The sequence below is a fragment of the Cydia fagiglandana genome, chromosome 23 (genome assembly GCF_963556715.1).
Source record: "Cydia fagiglandana chromosome 23, ilCydFagi1.1, whole genome shotgun sequence".
NCBI classification, from domain to species: domain Eukaryota; kingdom Metazoa; phylum Arthropoda; class Insecta; order Lepidoptera; family Tortricidae; genus Cydia; species Cydia fagiglandana.
Window position 1 is genome coordinate 1,826,096 of NC_085954.1, and position 10,268 is coordinate 1,836,363.

General features: G+C 34.7%; 1 long non-coding RNA gene across 2 annotated transcripts; it reads left to right on the top strand.

Moving 5' to 3' along the window:
* Positions 1 to 8,110: 8,110 nt before the first annotated feature.
* Positions 8,111 to 10,064, top strand: LOC134675795 (uncharacterized). 2 transcript variants are annotated; one of them, XR_010099795.1, is made up of 5 exons: positions 8,111 to 8,218; positions 8,309 to 8,459; positions 8,574 to 8,670; positions 8,815 to 9,122; positions 9,488 to 10,064. It is a non-coding gene; the product is annotated as an uncharacterized LOC134675795 (long non-coding RNA). The 2 variants fall into 2 exon arrangements; XR_010099794.1 differs by having other exon boundaries at positions 8,574 to 9,122.
* Positions 10,065 to 10,268: the final 204 nt, after the last annotated feature.

Below are 10,268 nucleotides of genomic sequence, written 5' to 3' on the forward strand. Positions count from 1 at the left end.
AAACAACCGGCCAACGGTGTGTCGTCGGCGGCGCGCGGCACCACATAATTAGACAAAGAACAGAAGTAAAAACCATACAGCGGAAACACAAGAAAAAACATTAAATCTCAATACCTGCCTAGTTTTCTTTACAAAAAGTATTGATATCCCACCAAAAACATAAATGTAAAAAAGGAGAGCCAAGTTCAATACAAAAATTATGCTTGGCTGTGGGGCTCGCCGCAAAAAGAATGGAGATCTAAATGAGTGCCACTGCCAAGTTCTATGCAAAATCCAAATATGTATTTATAGGAACAAAATAACATTATAAACAAGTATTAAACTCTATTTCTTTGTTTTATTGGATACCTATAACAATTGCTGTTATTTAAAAAAATGTGAGATCTTAAAGTAGGTTAGATTTGGCTTGGCCAGGTTTTATCAGAATTACAATATATATAAAATGATTGATGTAATGAAAACTGGCCAAGTCAAATCTAACCTACTTTAAGATCTCACATTTTTTTAAATAACAGCAATTGTTATAGGTATCCAATAAAACAAAGAAATAGAGTTTAATACTTGTTTATAATGTTATTTTGTTCCTATAAATACATATTTGGATTTTGCATAGAACTTGGCAGTGGCACTCATTTAGATCTCCATTCTTTTTGCGGCGAGCCCCACAGCCAAGCATAATTTTTGTATTGAACTTGGCTCTCCTTTTTTACATTTATGTTTTTGGTGGGATTATTTTTACATTAGCTTCCGTAGAAGGCAGTAAAAACTAGAAAACTAGCGGCTCGATTCGGGAAATGAATTAGAGACTCACTAGATATGAAATAGTAAAGATATGTGACGTTCCACTGCAAAAGGTACCTTATGGCGGCTGGCGCCGCGATTCGAGAAATGAATTGTAGATTCACTAGATATGAAATAGTGAAGATATGTGACGTTCTACGGAAAAAAGTACCTTATGGCGGCTGGCGCTTACGTTGCATAGCGCCGCAATAATATTGAAGCGGCGTTAATAATAGCGTAAGCGCCAATCGCCATAAGGTACCTTTACCCGTGGAACGTCACATATCTTTACTACATATATCGTATCTAGTTAACATCTAATTCATTTCCCGAATCGCGCCGTAGGTACCTAAGTTTAGGTGGGGTATCATGGGGCAAGAGAATAACTTGTAGGAGAAATAAACAGAAAGAGATATTTAAAGATATTAAAAACAAAATTAAATGATAATACTAAAAGTAAATCTAATGCATAAATAAAATTAAGTAACTCAAAAATACTTACGTAGAAGGACTTTTAAAGAATTGTATGTAATTTCCTCCTTACTCTTTTATAATAAAATAAAAATCGATAAAAGTCAAATGAAGCTAGAGAGGCTTAGCACATTTTCTATAATATCAATATCCAGGGATGAAACGGGGAAAATGTTTGTATGGAGTTGTGGTCGCCCACTATCTTCTTTGAAAAGCAGAAAACAAAATATGATTATAATACGACTGCCAATAGATGGCGGTAGTTGCGCTCTAAATCGCGCTTCAAAAGTTTTAACGGAGTTTCCAAATTCCTTTACCTAAATAAACACAGCCATTCTACAAGTCTAAAGTACCATTAGCAGTAATTTTGGATCTCTGTTGCTTTGTTTCGCGCCATCATTCATTCCGGTCCGTACCGTCCGATACATTCTCCAAGTAACATAAATTTAACTTAACACGTCCTGACCGCATACCGGAGATAGGTCTAGTAGGCTAGCATGCATCAAATTGCGAGGAGAAACGCTAACGATATTTTTTAGAATGGACACAGTGGGTTTACGGCCACCCCACACTAGCGTCTTTCGAGCTTTGTCGCCTTGCCAGCGCCCGCGCAACGGCGACGCATCTTTTGCGTTGCGTCAACGCAACGTCGGCGCGACGGCAACAACGTTATTCAGAACTTGGTGCTGTTCGATAGTATGAAAAAGGTTTTGTGGTTAACTTCCTGCTTTTCATTGGTGTATCTCTGACTCCAAGACATTTAAGGTGACTGTCCATTTCCAACAACAGCAGCACCACCATTCATTTTACTATGGAAATTGACAATAACACCGACGCGTTCGTACTAGTAGTGCAGCTGCGGTCAGAAATGGAATTTTACCCTTTAGACCTCCAAGAGCCAATAAGTTCAGATCTTAAACGCTACAAAAATAATAAGTAGGTAGATTTGTTTAAAGACAATTCGTTATGTATGTTCCGCACATGTATTGTAAACTGTGACGTGACAAAGTGGACCTACTGCTTTTCTCCTGTACCGCTTAACTCACAGCTGGTAGAACTTTCGCTAACTTAATACTAAGTTGGCACATGTTTAATGCACCCTGTTTTTACGTGTCGATAATACCCGACACAGAAACGCTCGATGAATATCTTTGTGAGAATGAAATTTCTAGAGATGCAACGGATAGATGTTTGGCCGGATACCGGATACCGGATATTCGGCCTCGCCATCGGCCGAATATCCGGTAACCGGCCGCCGAGTATCCGGCCGGCGGAACTATACCTATATTTCAGTTTTTCAGTTGCGCATTCTGCAGGTTTTACCTGTTTCCTAGTGAACGGTCGCGCGGACACATTTCTAGGTTCGAAATGAGTGTGCGTGCAAGTCAGTGGAATGTTTAAAATAGTTTAAATTGTTTTAAAATAATAAACAAGTACGATTATGATCAAGATTGTTTCTTAAATCCAATTAGTTTACTCCGAAATCAAGCAATGTTACTATCCGGTATCCGGCCGGATAGTGTGTCAATATCCGGTATCCGGCCGGATATTACAAAATCATGGCCGGATAGGCCGGATACCGGATAGTAACCGAATATCCGGTTCATCTCTAGAAATTTCCCAGTTGGCACTTGAAAGTGTTGAAATGAAATTATATTTAACAAAAAAGAACGACATCACTTACGAGTCTGCATTTTGAATAATAATATTTGAAAAACCGAGCTTTGCTCGGAAAACATATAAAAACTCAAAATTGCGCGTTTTCCCAGAGATGAGACCTAGCTAGACCGACCGACCGACCTAAATGCCCTTACCGGGATTCGAACCCAGGACCATTGGCTTCATAGGCAGGGTCACTATCCACTTGGCCACACTGTTAAAAATTATGTAATTTTACATGCAAAAAAATTACATAATCCTGTAAAATTCCCGAAAAATCTGGGAAATTTACGGAAAAATATTACATTTTACGTAATTCTCGTAAATTTTACATTTTTTCGGTAATATCAATATTTTTTATGTAGTTTTACATAAAATTTATGTAATAATCACTAAGCCATGACTATTTACGTAAAATCTGTAAAATTACATGGAATGTTCGGGATAAATACATTTTGGCATGTATTTTTTACGATTGAAGAGGGAATTTTACTTAGAAATCTCGCAATTTTACCTATTTTCGTGAAAAATACATTTTTATGTAAATTGACTTACGTCTTATGTAATATTCCGTAAGATATCAGTAAAATTACGAAAAACATTATGAAATTTCCCAACATTTCTTTAATTTTACATATATTCTGTTCAATTTACTGTTTAAATGGTCTTTTTACATAACATATATGTAATAATCACTAAGAGATGTAAGTTTACATAAAATCTGTAAAATTACATGGAATGTTTGGGACAAATACTTTTTTTTATGTGTTTTTAACAATTAAAAAGAGAATTTTACATAAACATCTCGTAATTTTACCATTTTTTTTTTAAATTACATATTTGTGTAAATTTACTTACGTGTAATGTAATATTCGGAATAATGTCAGGAAAATTACAAACAATAATATAAAATTTCCAAAAATTTCTTTAATTTTACATATTTTCTGTAAATTTACTGTTTAAATATGTCGCTTTACATAATAAATATATAATAATCACTAAGAGATAGAAGTTTACATAAAATTTGTAAAATTACATGGAATGTTTGGGACAAATACATTTTTTTATGTGTTTATATCAATTAAAATGGGTATTTTACATAAAAATCTCATAATTTTACCTAATTTTGTGAAAATTACATTTTTGTGTAAAGTTACTCACGTCTTATGTAAAATTCCAAAAAATGTCATTAAAATCACAAAAAACATTATGAAGTTTCCCAACATTTCTTCAATTTTACATATATTCTGTAGAAATTACTGTTTAAATGGTATTTTTACATAATAAATATGTAATAATTACTAAGAGTTAAAAGTTTACATAAAATCTGTAAAATTACATGGAATTTTTGGGACAAATACTTTTTTAATGTGTTTTTAACAATTAAATCGGGAATTTGACATAAAAATCTCGTAGTTTTACCATTTTTTATTGAGAAACACATTTTTATTACAATTTACTTACTTCTTATGTAATATTCCGAAAAATATCATAAAAATTACATAAAACATTATGAAATTTCCTAACATTTTTTTAATTTTACAAATTTTCTGTAAACTTCCTGTTCTAATGTGACTTTTTACACGATAAATATGTAATAGTCACTAAGAAATGCCCGTTTACATAAATATCTGTAATACTACAATTGATTTTTAACAATTGGAACGGGTACTTTACATAAAAATCTAGCAAATTTTTTTTTTATGAATAATAAATTTTTATGTAAATTTGCTTAAGTCTTATGTAATATTCCGAAACATGTCAGTAATATTACAAACAATATTATGATATTTACCAATATTTCCTTAATTTTCTGCAAATTTACTATTTCAATGTGTGTCTTAACATTACATTTTTATTTATTTTATTTCAAACAAGTTAAACAGCATAAAAGTAAAAATACCAAACTACTACTTAACTAACTTAGCGCCACTTGCACCGTCCCACTAATCCGAGGTTAACCGGTTAAACCGTTAATCCAGTGTCAAATTGTACTGGTAACCAAGGTAACTCCAGATTTAACCGGTTAACCCCGGGTTAGTGGAATGGTGCAAGGGGCCCTTAGGGTGGTATTCCACCTGTCAAATTTGCATTCAATTTCTTTGTCCAATGTCAGTGCATCTCACTCTCTCATTATTAAGTGTGAGTGATAACAATTAATAAGTACTGTGTGTTTATAACTTTTTTTTATTATTTTGTAAGTGTTTTTATATTTTACTTTTATATTCATATTATAATTAACCTAACTTAAGAAGAAAAATAAATAAAGAGAATAAGTACTAAAAAGTACGGAACCCTCGGTGGGCGAGTCCCACTCGCACTTGTCCGGTTTTTTTCACATTTATGAATTCCTAGCTCTTGCCCGCGAGTTCGTCCGGTAACATACGAGTACCCATTAAGGGTGACTCACGTTAGACCGGGCCGTGCCCGGGCCGGAGCTTCCGGCGCATCGTTTTCTATGGAATGCATCACGTGTTCGCCTGTCATGTCATAGAAACGTACCTAAGCGCCGGAAGCTCCGGCCCGGATGCGGCCCGGTCTAACGTGAGCGTGAGTTATCCTTTACCTACATACATAGAATAGAACACAAACTACTTAATGCCTAATGGTAACATTCCATTTCTAACCGCAGCTGCATTACTGTCAATTTTACTATGGAAATTGACAATGACAGCGACGCGTTCAGTACCGGTAGTGCAGCTGCGGTTAGAAATGGAATGTTACCATAAAGCTGCTAACAGTGCTAACACATTACCACACCGCACCAAGGGCATTGTCAAGGTTGTTGTCAAGGTCTTACTTATGGGTGCGTCGCAATGACCTTGGTGCGGTGCGGTAATGTGTCCAATGATATGTTTGTCCAATGTCATGGCATCTCACTCTCTCTCTCAAGCAAAATGTGAGACAAAACACACATTGGACAAAGAAACAGAAACTGGACAGGTGGAATACCCTACAATTCCGTGAACAAGTTTTAACCTGCTGAGAATGCCGCCCGTGCGCTCGAAATTAAGAAGGTACTTAGGTACTTACTTAGTAAGTAGGTACAGTCACCTGCAATAATATGTTACTCTTCAAAGGCCGCAAAAATATCTGACACGACCTTATCTGTAGAGCCATAAGAGCGTGTCACATATTATTGCGGCCTTCGAAGAGTAACATATTATTGCAGGTGACTGTACTTACCTAATTAATTTTAGGCAAAATCGGTTTGTGCTCACACCACACCGTTACTACTAATACCTACTTAAAGATAAATAGATTCATTAATATTATGTAAAGATAGAAATACTTCGTTACTTAATACGAAATCTACATACATATCTAGGTAGGTACCTATTTATTTGGGTTCGTCTTTGACGTCTCTAAAAATAAATATGTCAAATATTCATATCAGACATAGGCGTTTTTGAGAAAATTTTACAAGAATAGAATAACTTACAAAAAATGTATGTGGTTTGACAGTTTTTATGTCAAAGCGAGGTAAAGTCGCTATTTCGCCACCACCACCTGGCGGGATAAAAAGTTAGTTTTCCTCCCAATTAATTTTTAAGTAAATATGGGATAGGGTAAAATGCCCCAATGAGAAAAAAGGTAATCGATCATGACGTCTCTTTTTATTAAAAAAATAAGTCACAGCAAATATGTTACAAAAAATTATTAACTACATGTAATTAAAAACTACATAAAGCTACAACTAACTACAATATAAACTAAAATTATAAATAAAAACCTGGCTCCAGCTCTGTGCCTTTGGGCAGGGTGCCAAGAAGGCTGGCGGCATTGCCGCGCTGTCCAATTGTATTTTTCCACAGTTTTGTCTTTTCTGGTTCCACTAGGTACGGCCAGGGTTCAGCATCAGCTCAGCTCTATGTATACTAATACCTTCTCCCGAATGTAACAAACACTTTTCTGAAAACCACATCAAAATCGGTTCAGCTAAACGCGAGATAATCGCGGACAAATACACCGTGTAACATGAGGAAACCGAAATATTTTAAACCGAATAATTTTAACTGCGTATTCCTGATCATATTTAGAGACAAAAATGTCCTATAAACTTTTTTGAAATTCGCCTAGTTTCAGAGATAATATTAATTAAAAAAAAAACAAGTTTTTATTGTTACACAGTGTAAAAGACCTTTTTGATGTTGCTGCTATGGGACGTAGTCTAAAGTATCCTTCTTGATAGATGTCAAAAAGTGACAAGTAACGCTTTGCAAAAAGTAGGTTTTACGAAAAAAAAATGTAAAAATCAATTTTAAGTGAAAAGTTTACCAATAAACATCAAATAACATTTATTTTTATGTACATGTACATTCAAGAAATTGAAAAAACAAAACAACAACAAAAAATTTTTTTTTTGCGAAGTATACCTAAACTCATATTACATTTTTTCTTTCTTTTGACCTCAGAAATGCGTGGTTAAAGCTATTCGGTTTCCTCATGTTACACCGTGTATACTTACAAACATTCCGTGTAGTTTTGGACATATTATAAAAGTTATTCAACGATTAATGCAGGTGGCTGGTAATAGGGCACTTTACCCTATGATAATAAATCTTCCTCGCGCTATCCCAGCTTTTTGCCACAGCTCATGGGAGCCTGGGAACTGCTTGGCAACTAATCCCGGGAATTGGCGTAGGCACTAGTTTTTACAGAAGCGACTGCCATCTGACCTTCTAACCCAGAGGGGAAACTAGGAAACTTGTTGGAATTAGTCCGGTTTCCTCACCATGTTTTCCTCTTCACCGAAAAGCGATTGGTAAATATCAAATGATACCTATTTCGTACATAAATTCTTTTCAACTTTACCGTATGATAAGCTACAAAAAAAAATTAGAAAACTAAGGGATTCAGATAGGTCATTCATTGGCTCCAGGGAACCCCTTAATGTGAATTACAGCATCAAAGTTTACGACAAAACTTACGATGTTATTTATATGTACCAATGTCAGCAATTATTGGTAAAATTGTGTACCTAATTATTAATTTCGAAAAATAAACTATAAATCTTCAAATATGAATTCATATCCGTTAGCACTCGCGGATTGGACGAATTTTGTGCGGCACTGGCACACACCCAATCACGGATCAATATTATAACGCGCGCCAATGGCGCGCGAGCTACATGGATCACGCGATCGCTAGTCAGGCGCACCCCCCCCCCGCCACGAACCTGTAGCTGCGCTGTCCGCTGCGCAGTTCATGAGTTCACATCAAAATGGCGCTCGCTCACTCGCTGTGCGTAGAACGTAGTACTTGTGTAAACGTGTAAATAAATTGGAGATAGCATACAAGAAAACAGGTAAATATAAGTATTAGATATACCTTTACTTTCTTGCATCGAATATCTAGTGAAATCTGCATTAGACCTCAAAACGTTATGTACTTCCAGAAAGGGTTCGCGGTTCAACTTTTTTCCAACGGTTTCCTCGGCGTCCTTTACAAAGTCCAGTTGATATCATGTCCTGTCCACGTCCAGGGTGGATCAGACCTGATCTACAAATCTTGGAGCAGCCGCTTTCGTCGTATGTCATTAAAAAAATGTAAGTATTTATTAGCTAAGTACATCTAAATTTAAAACGATATTAGTACATGCTTGATTGTGTAGGTTAATTAAATAGTCACCAACACTAATAAATTGTGTTATTTTTTCACAGTAAAACATGCCCGTTATTAAAATTTGGTCAGTAGACCAAACAATCAAGAAAGCTGTTCCAATAATGGACCCAACTTTAAAAAATATCATTGAAAAAGGTGAGTAAATCTAAATTAATTTGACTTTTCGTAATGAAATATTTTTTGTGTAATTGTAGAATGTAGTGTATTGTAGAATAGACTATAATTGGATACCTACTGTTAAGCATTAATGTGCTGACTCAAACCACATTTATTTTGCAGTATGATGTCAATTTAATAATTTGACGCTTGAAGTTGACAAGATAGAGCTGATGCTGAACCCTGGCTGTACCTAGTGGAACTCAGGTTTGGTGCAACATAGGCCCACGCTATTTTGATCATCCGTCACATAGAGGGAGAGCAATACCCAAGATAGAATTCATAATCCATTTTCTTCCAGATGAGGTACCATCCTAAATATAGTAGTTCCATTTACTAATCTTATTAACTTTTTCTTTTCCAGGAAACATTAACCAGGGTTCAAGTTGCAGAGCTATCCGAAATAGCTGCGCCTAACATTGTATTTTTAGGTGAGACTTAATTATTATTACAATGATAAAATGCCTTACCTGCGAAGCATAACACTGTATGTTTCATATAATTTATAATTAATCATAATATAATCTATATGAAATGAAACATACAGTGTTAAAACGTAAATGTATTGAATAAACCTGTGGCCCTAGTGAAAAAGGGTACAAGTGTCGCGCAGCTTAGTTGTAAAAGGGGCATGGAACTTACACCCTTTTAAAACTGCGCTGCCCGAGACTTGTACCCTTACTCACTAGTAGTGCCACTTAACGTAATACGATAAATTATCTTATTTGAGGAGGAAGTATTAAATTTGGGGGCCTATTATATTACCTGTTTTAACCATTATGTTTTTTGTCCACAGATAATGAAAATATAATTATATTACTTGCTGGTAGAAAAAACGATTGTTAGCGAAACTGAGATTCTGCCTACGTCGTTACAACTATTGATGGCGGCTTACTGCAACTTGAATATGGAATATCCAGTGGACTGTCAAAACACATTAGAATTTATACAAAGGTATATTTTTAAAATAAATCCTAAAGAAGGAAGTCATAAGTAATAGTTTTTGATTTTTAAGAAGCGTTTTTCTATTAAAAGACATGTCAAGATCGCTTAACTTCTTGCAAGTTCTTTCTAATGCTAAAAAAACTAACTATAATTAATGTCAGTAACAAACATTTTCAGACAATTCGTTACTTGAAATGGTATAGGTTTCACGCATTAGATTCACATAGGCCTTATTAACCGAAACTTTTATAAGACTAATTCATAAGAAGTACTTATGTACATAAGATATAATTTATAGTGTCGTATATGTCTTCTACTTTTTGTACTCTGTCACAGAATAAATAATAATAATATGCACGTAGACGTGTATATACGCGTGTGCTCTATAATTTTAGTGTGTGAAAATCAATAAATTTATTTCTTTGTAATTTTGTTTTTTATTAAATAACCTCCAAACTGTAAATTGCTTGTTGTTTGTATATTATGACTGATAAAATTAGTTCGTTTTACATGTTATTAGGCGATATTTCCTAAAGAATTCAATACAAATTTTGTACATTTACATGCTATCGATAATTCTCAGGACTTTGCTATTAGCAAGTTGGTATTTGTTTTCTTATGTATTTTAATAA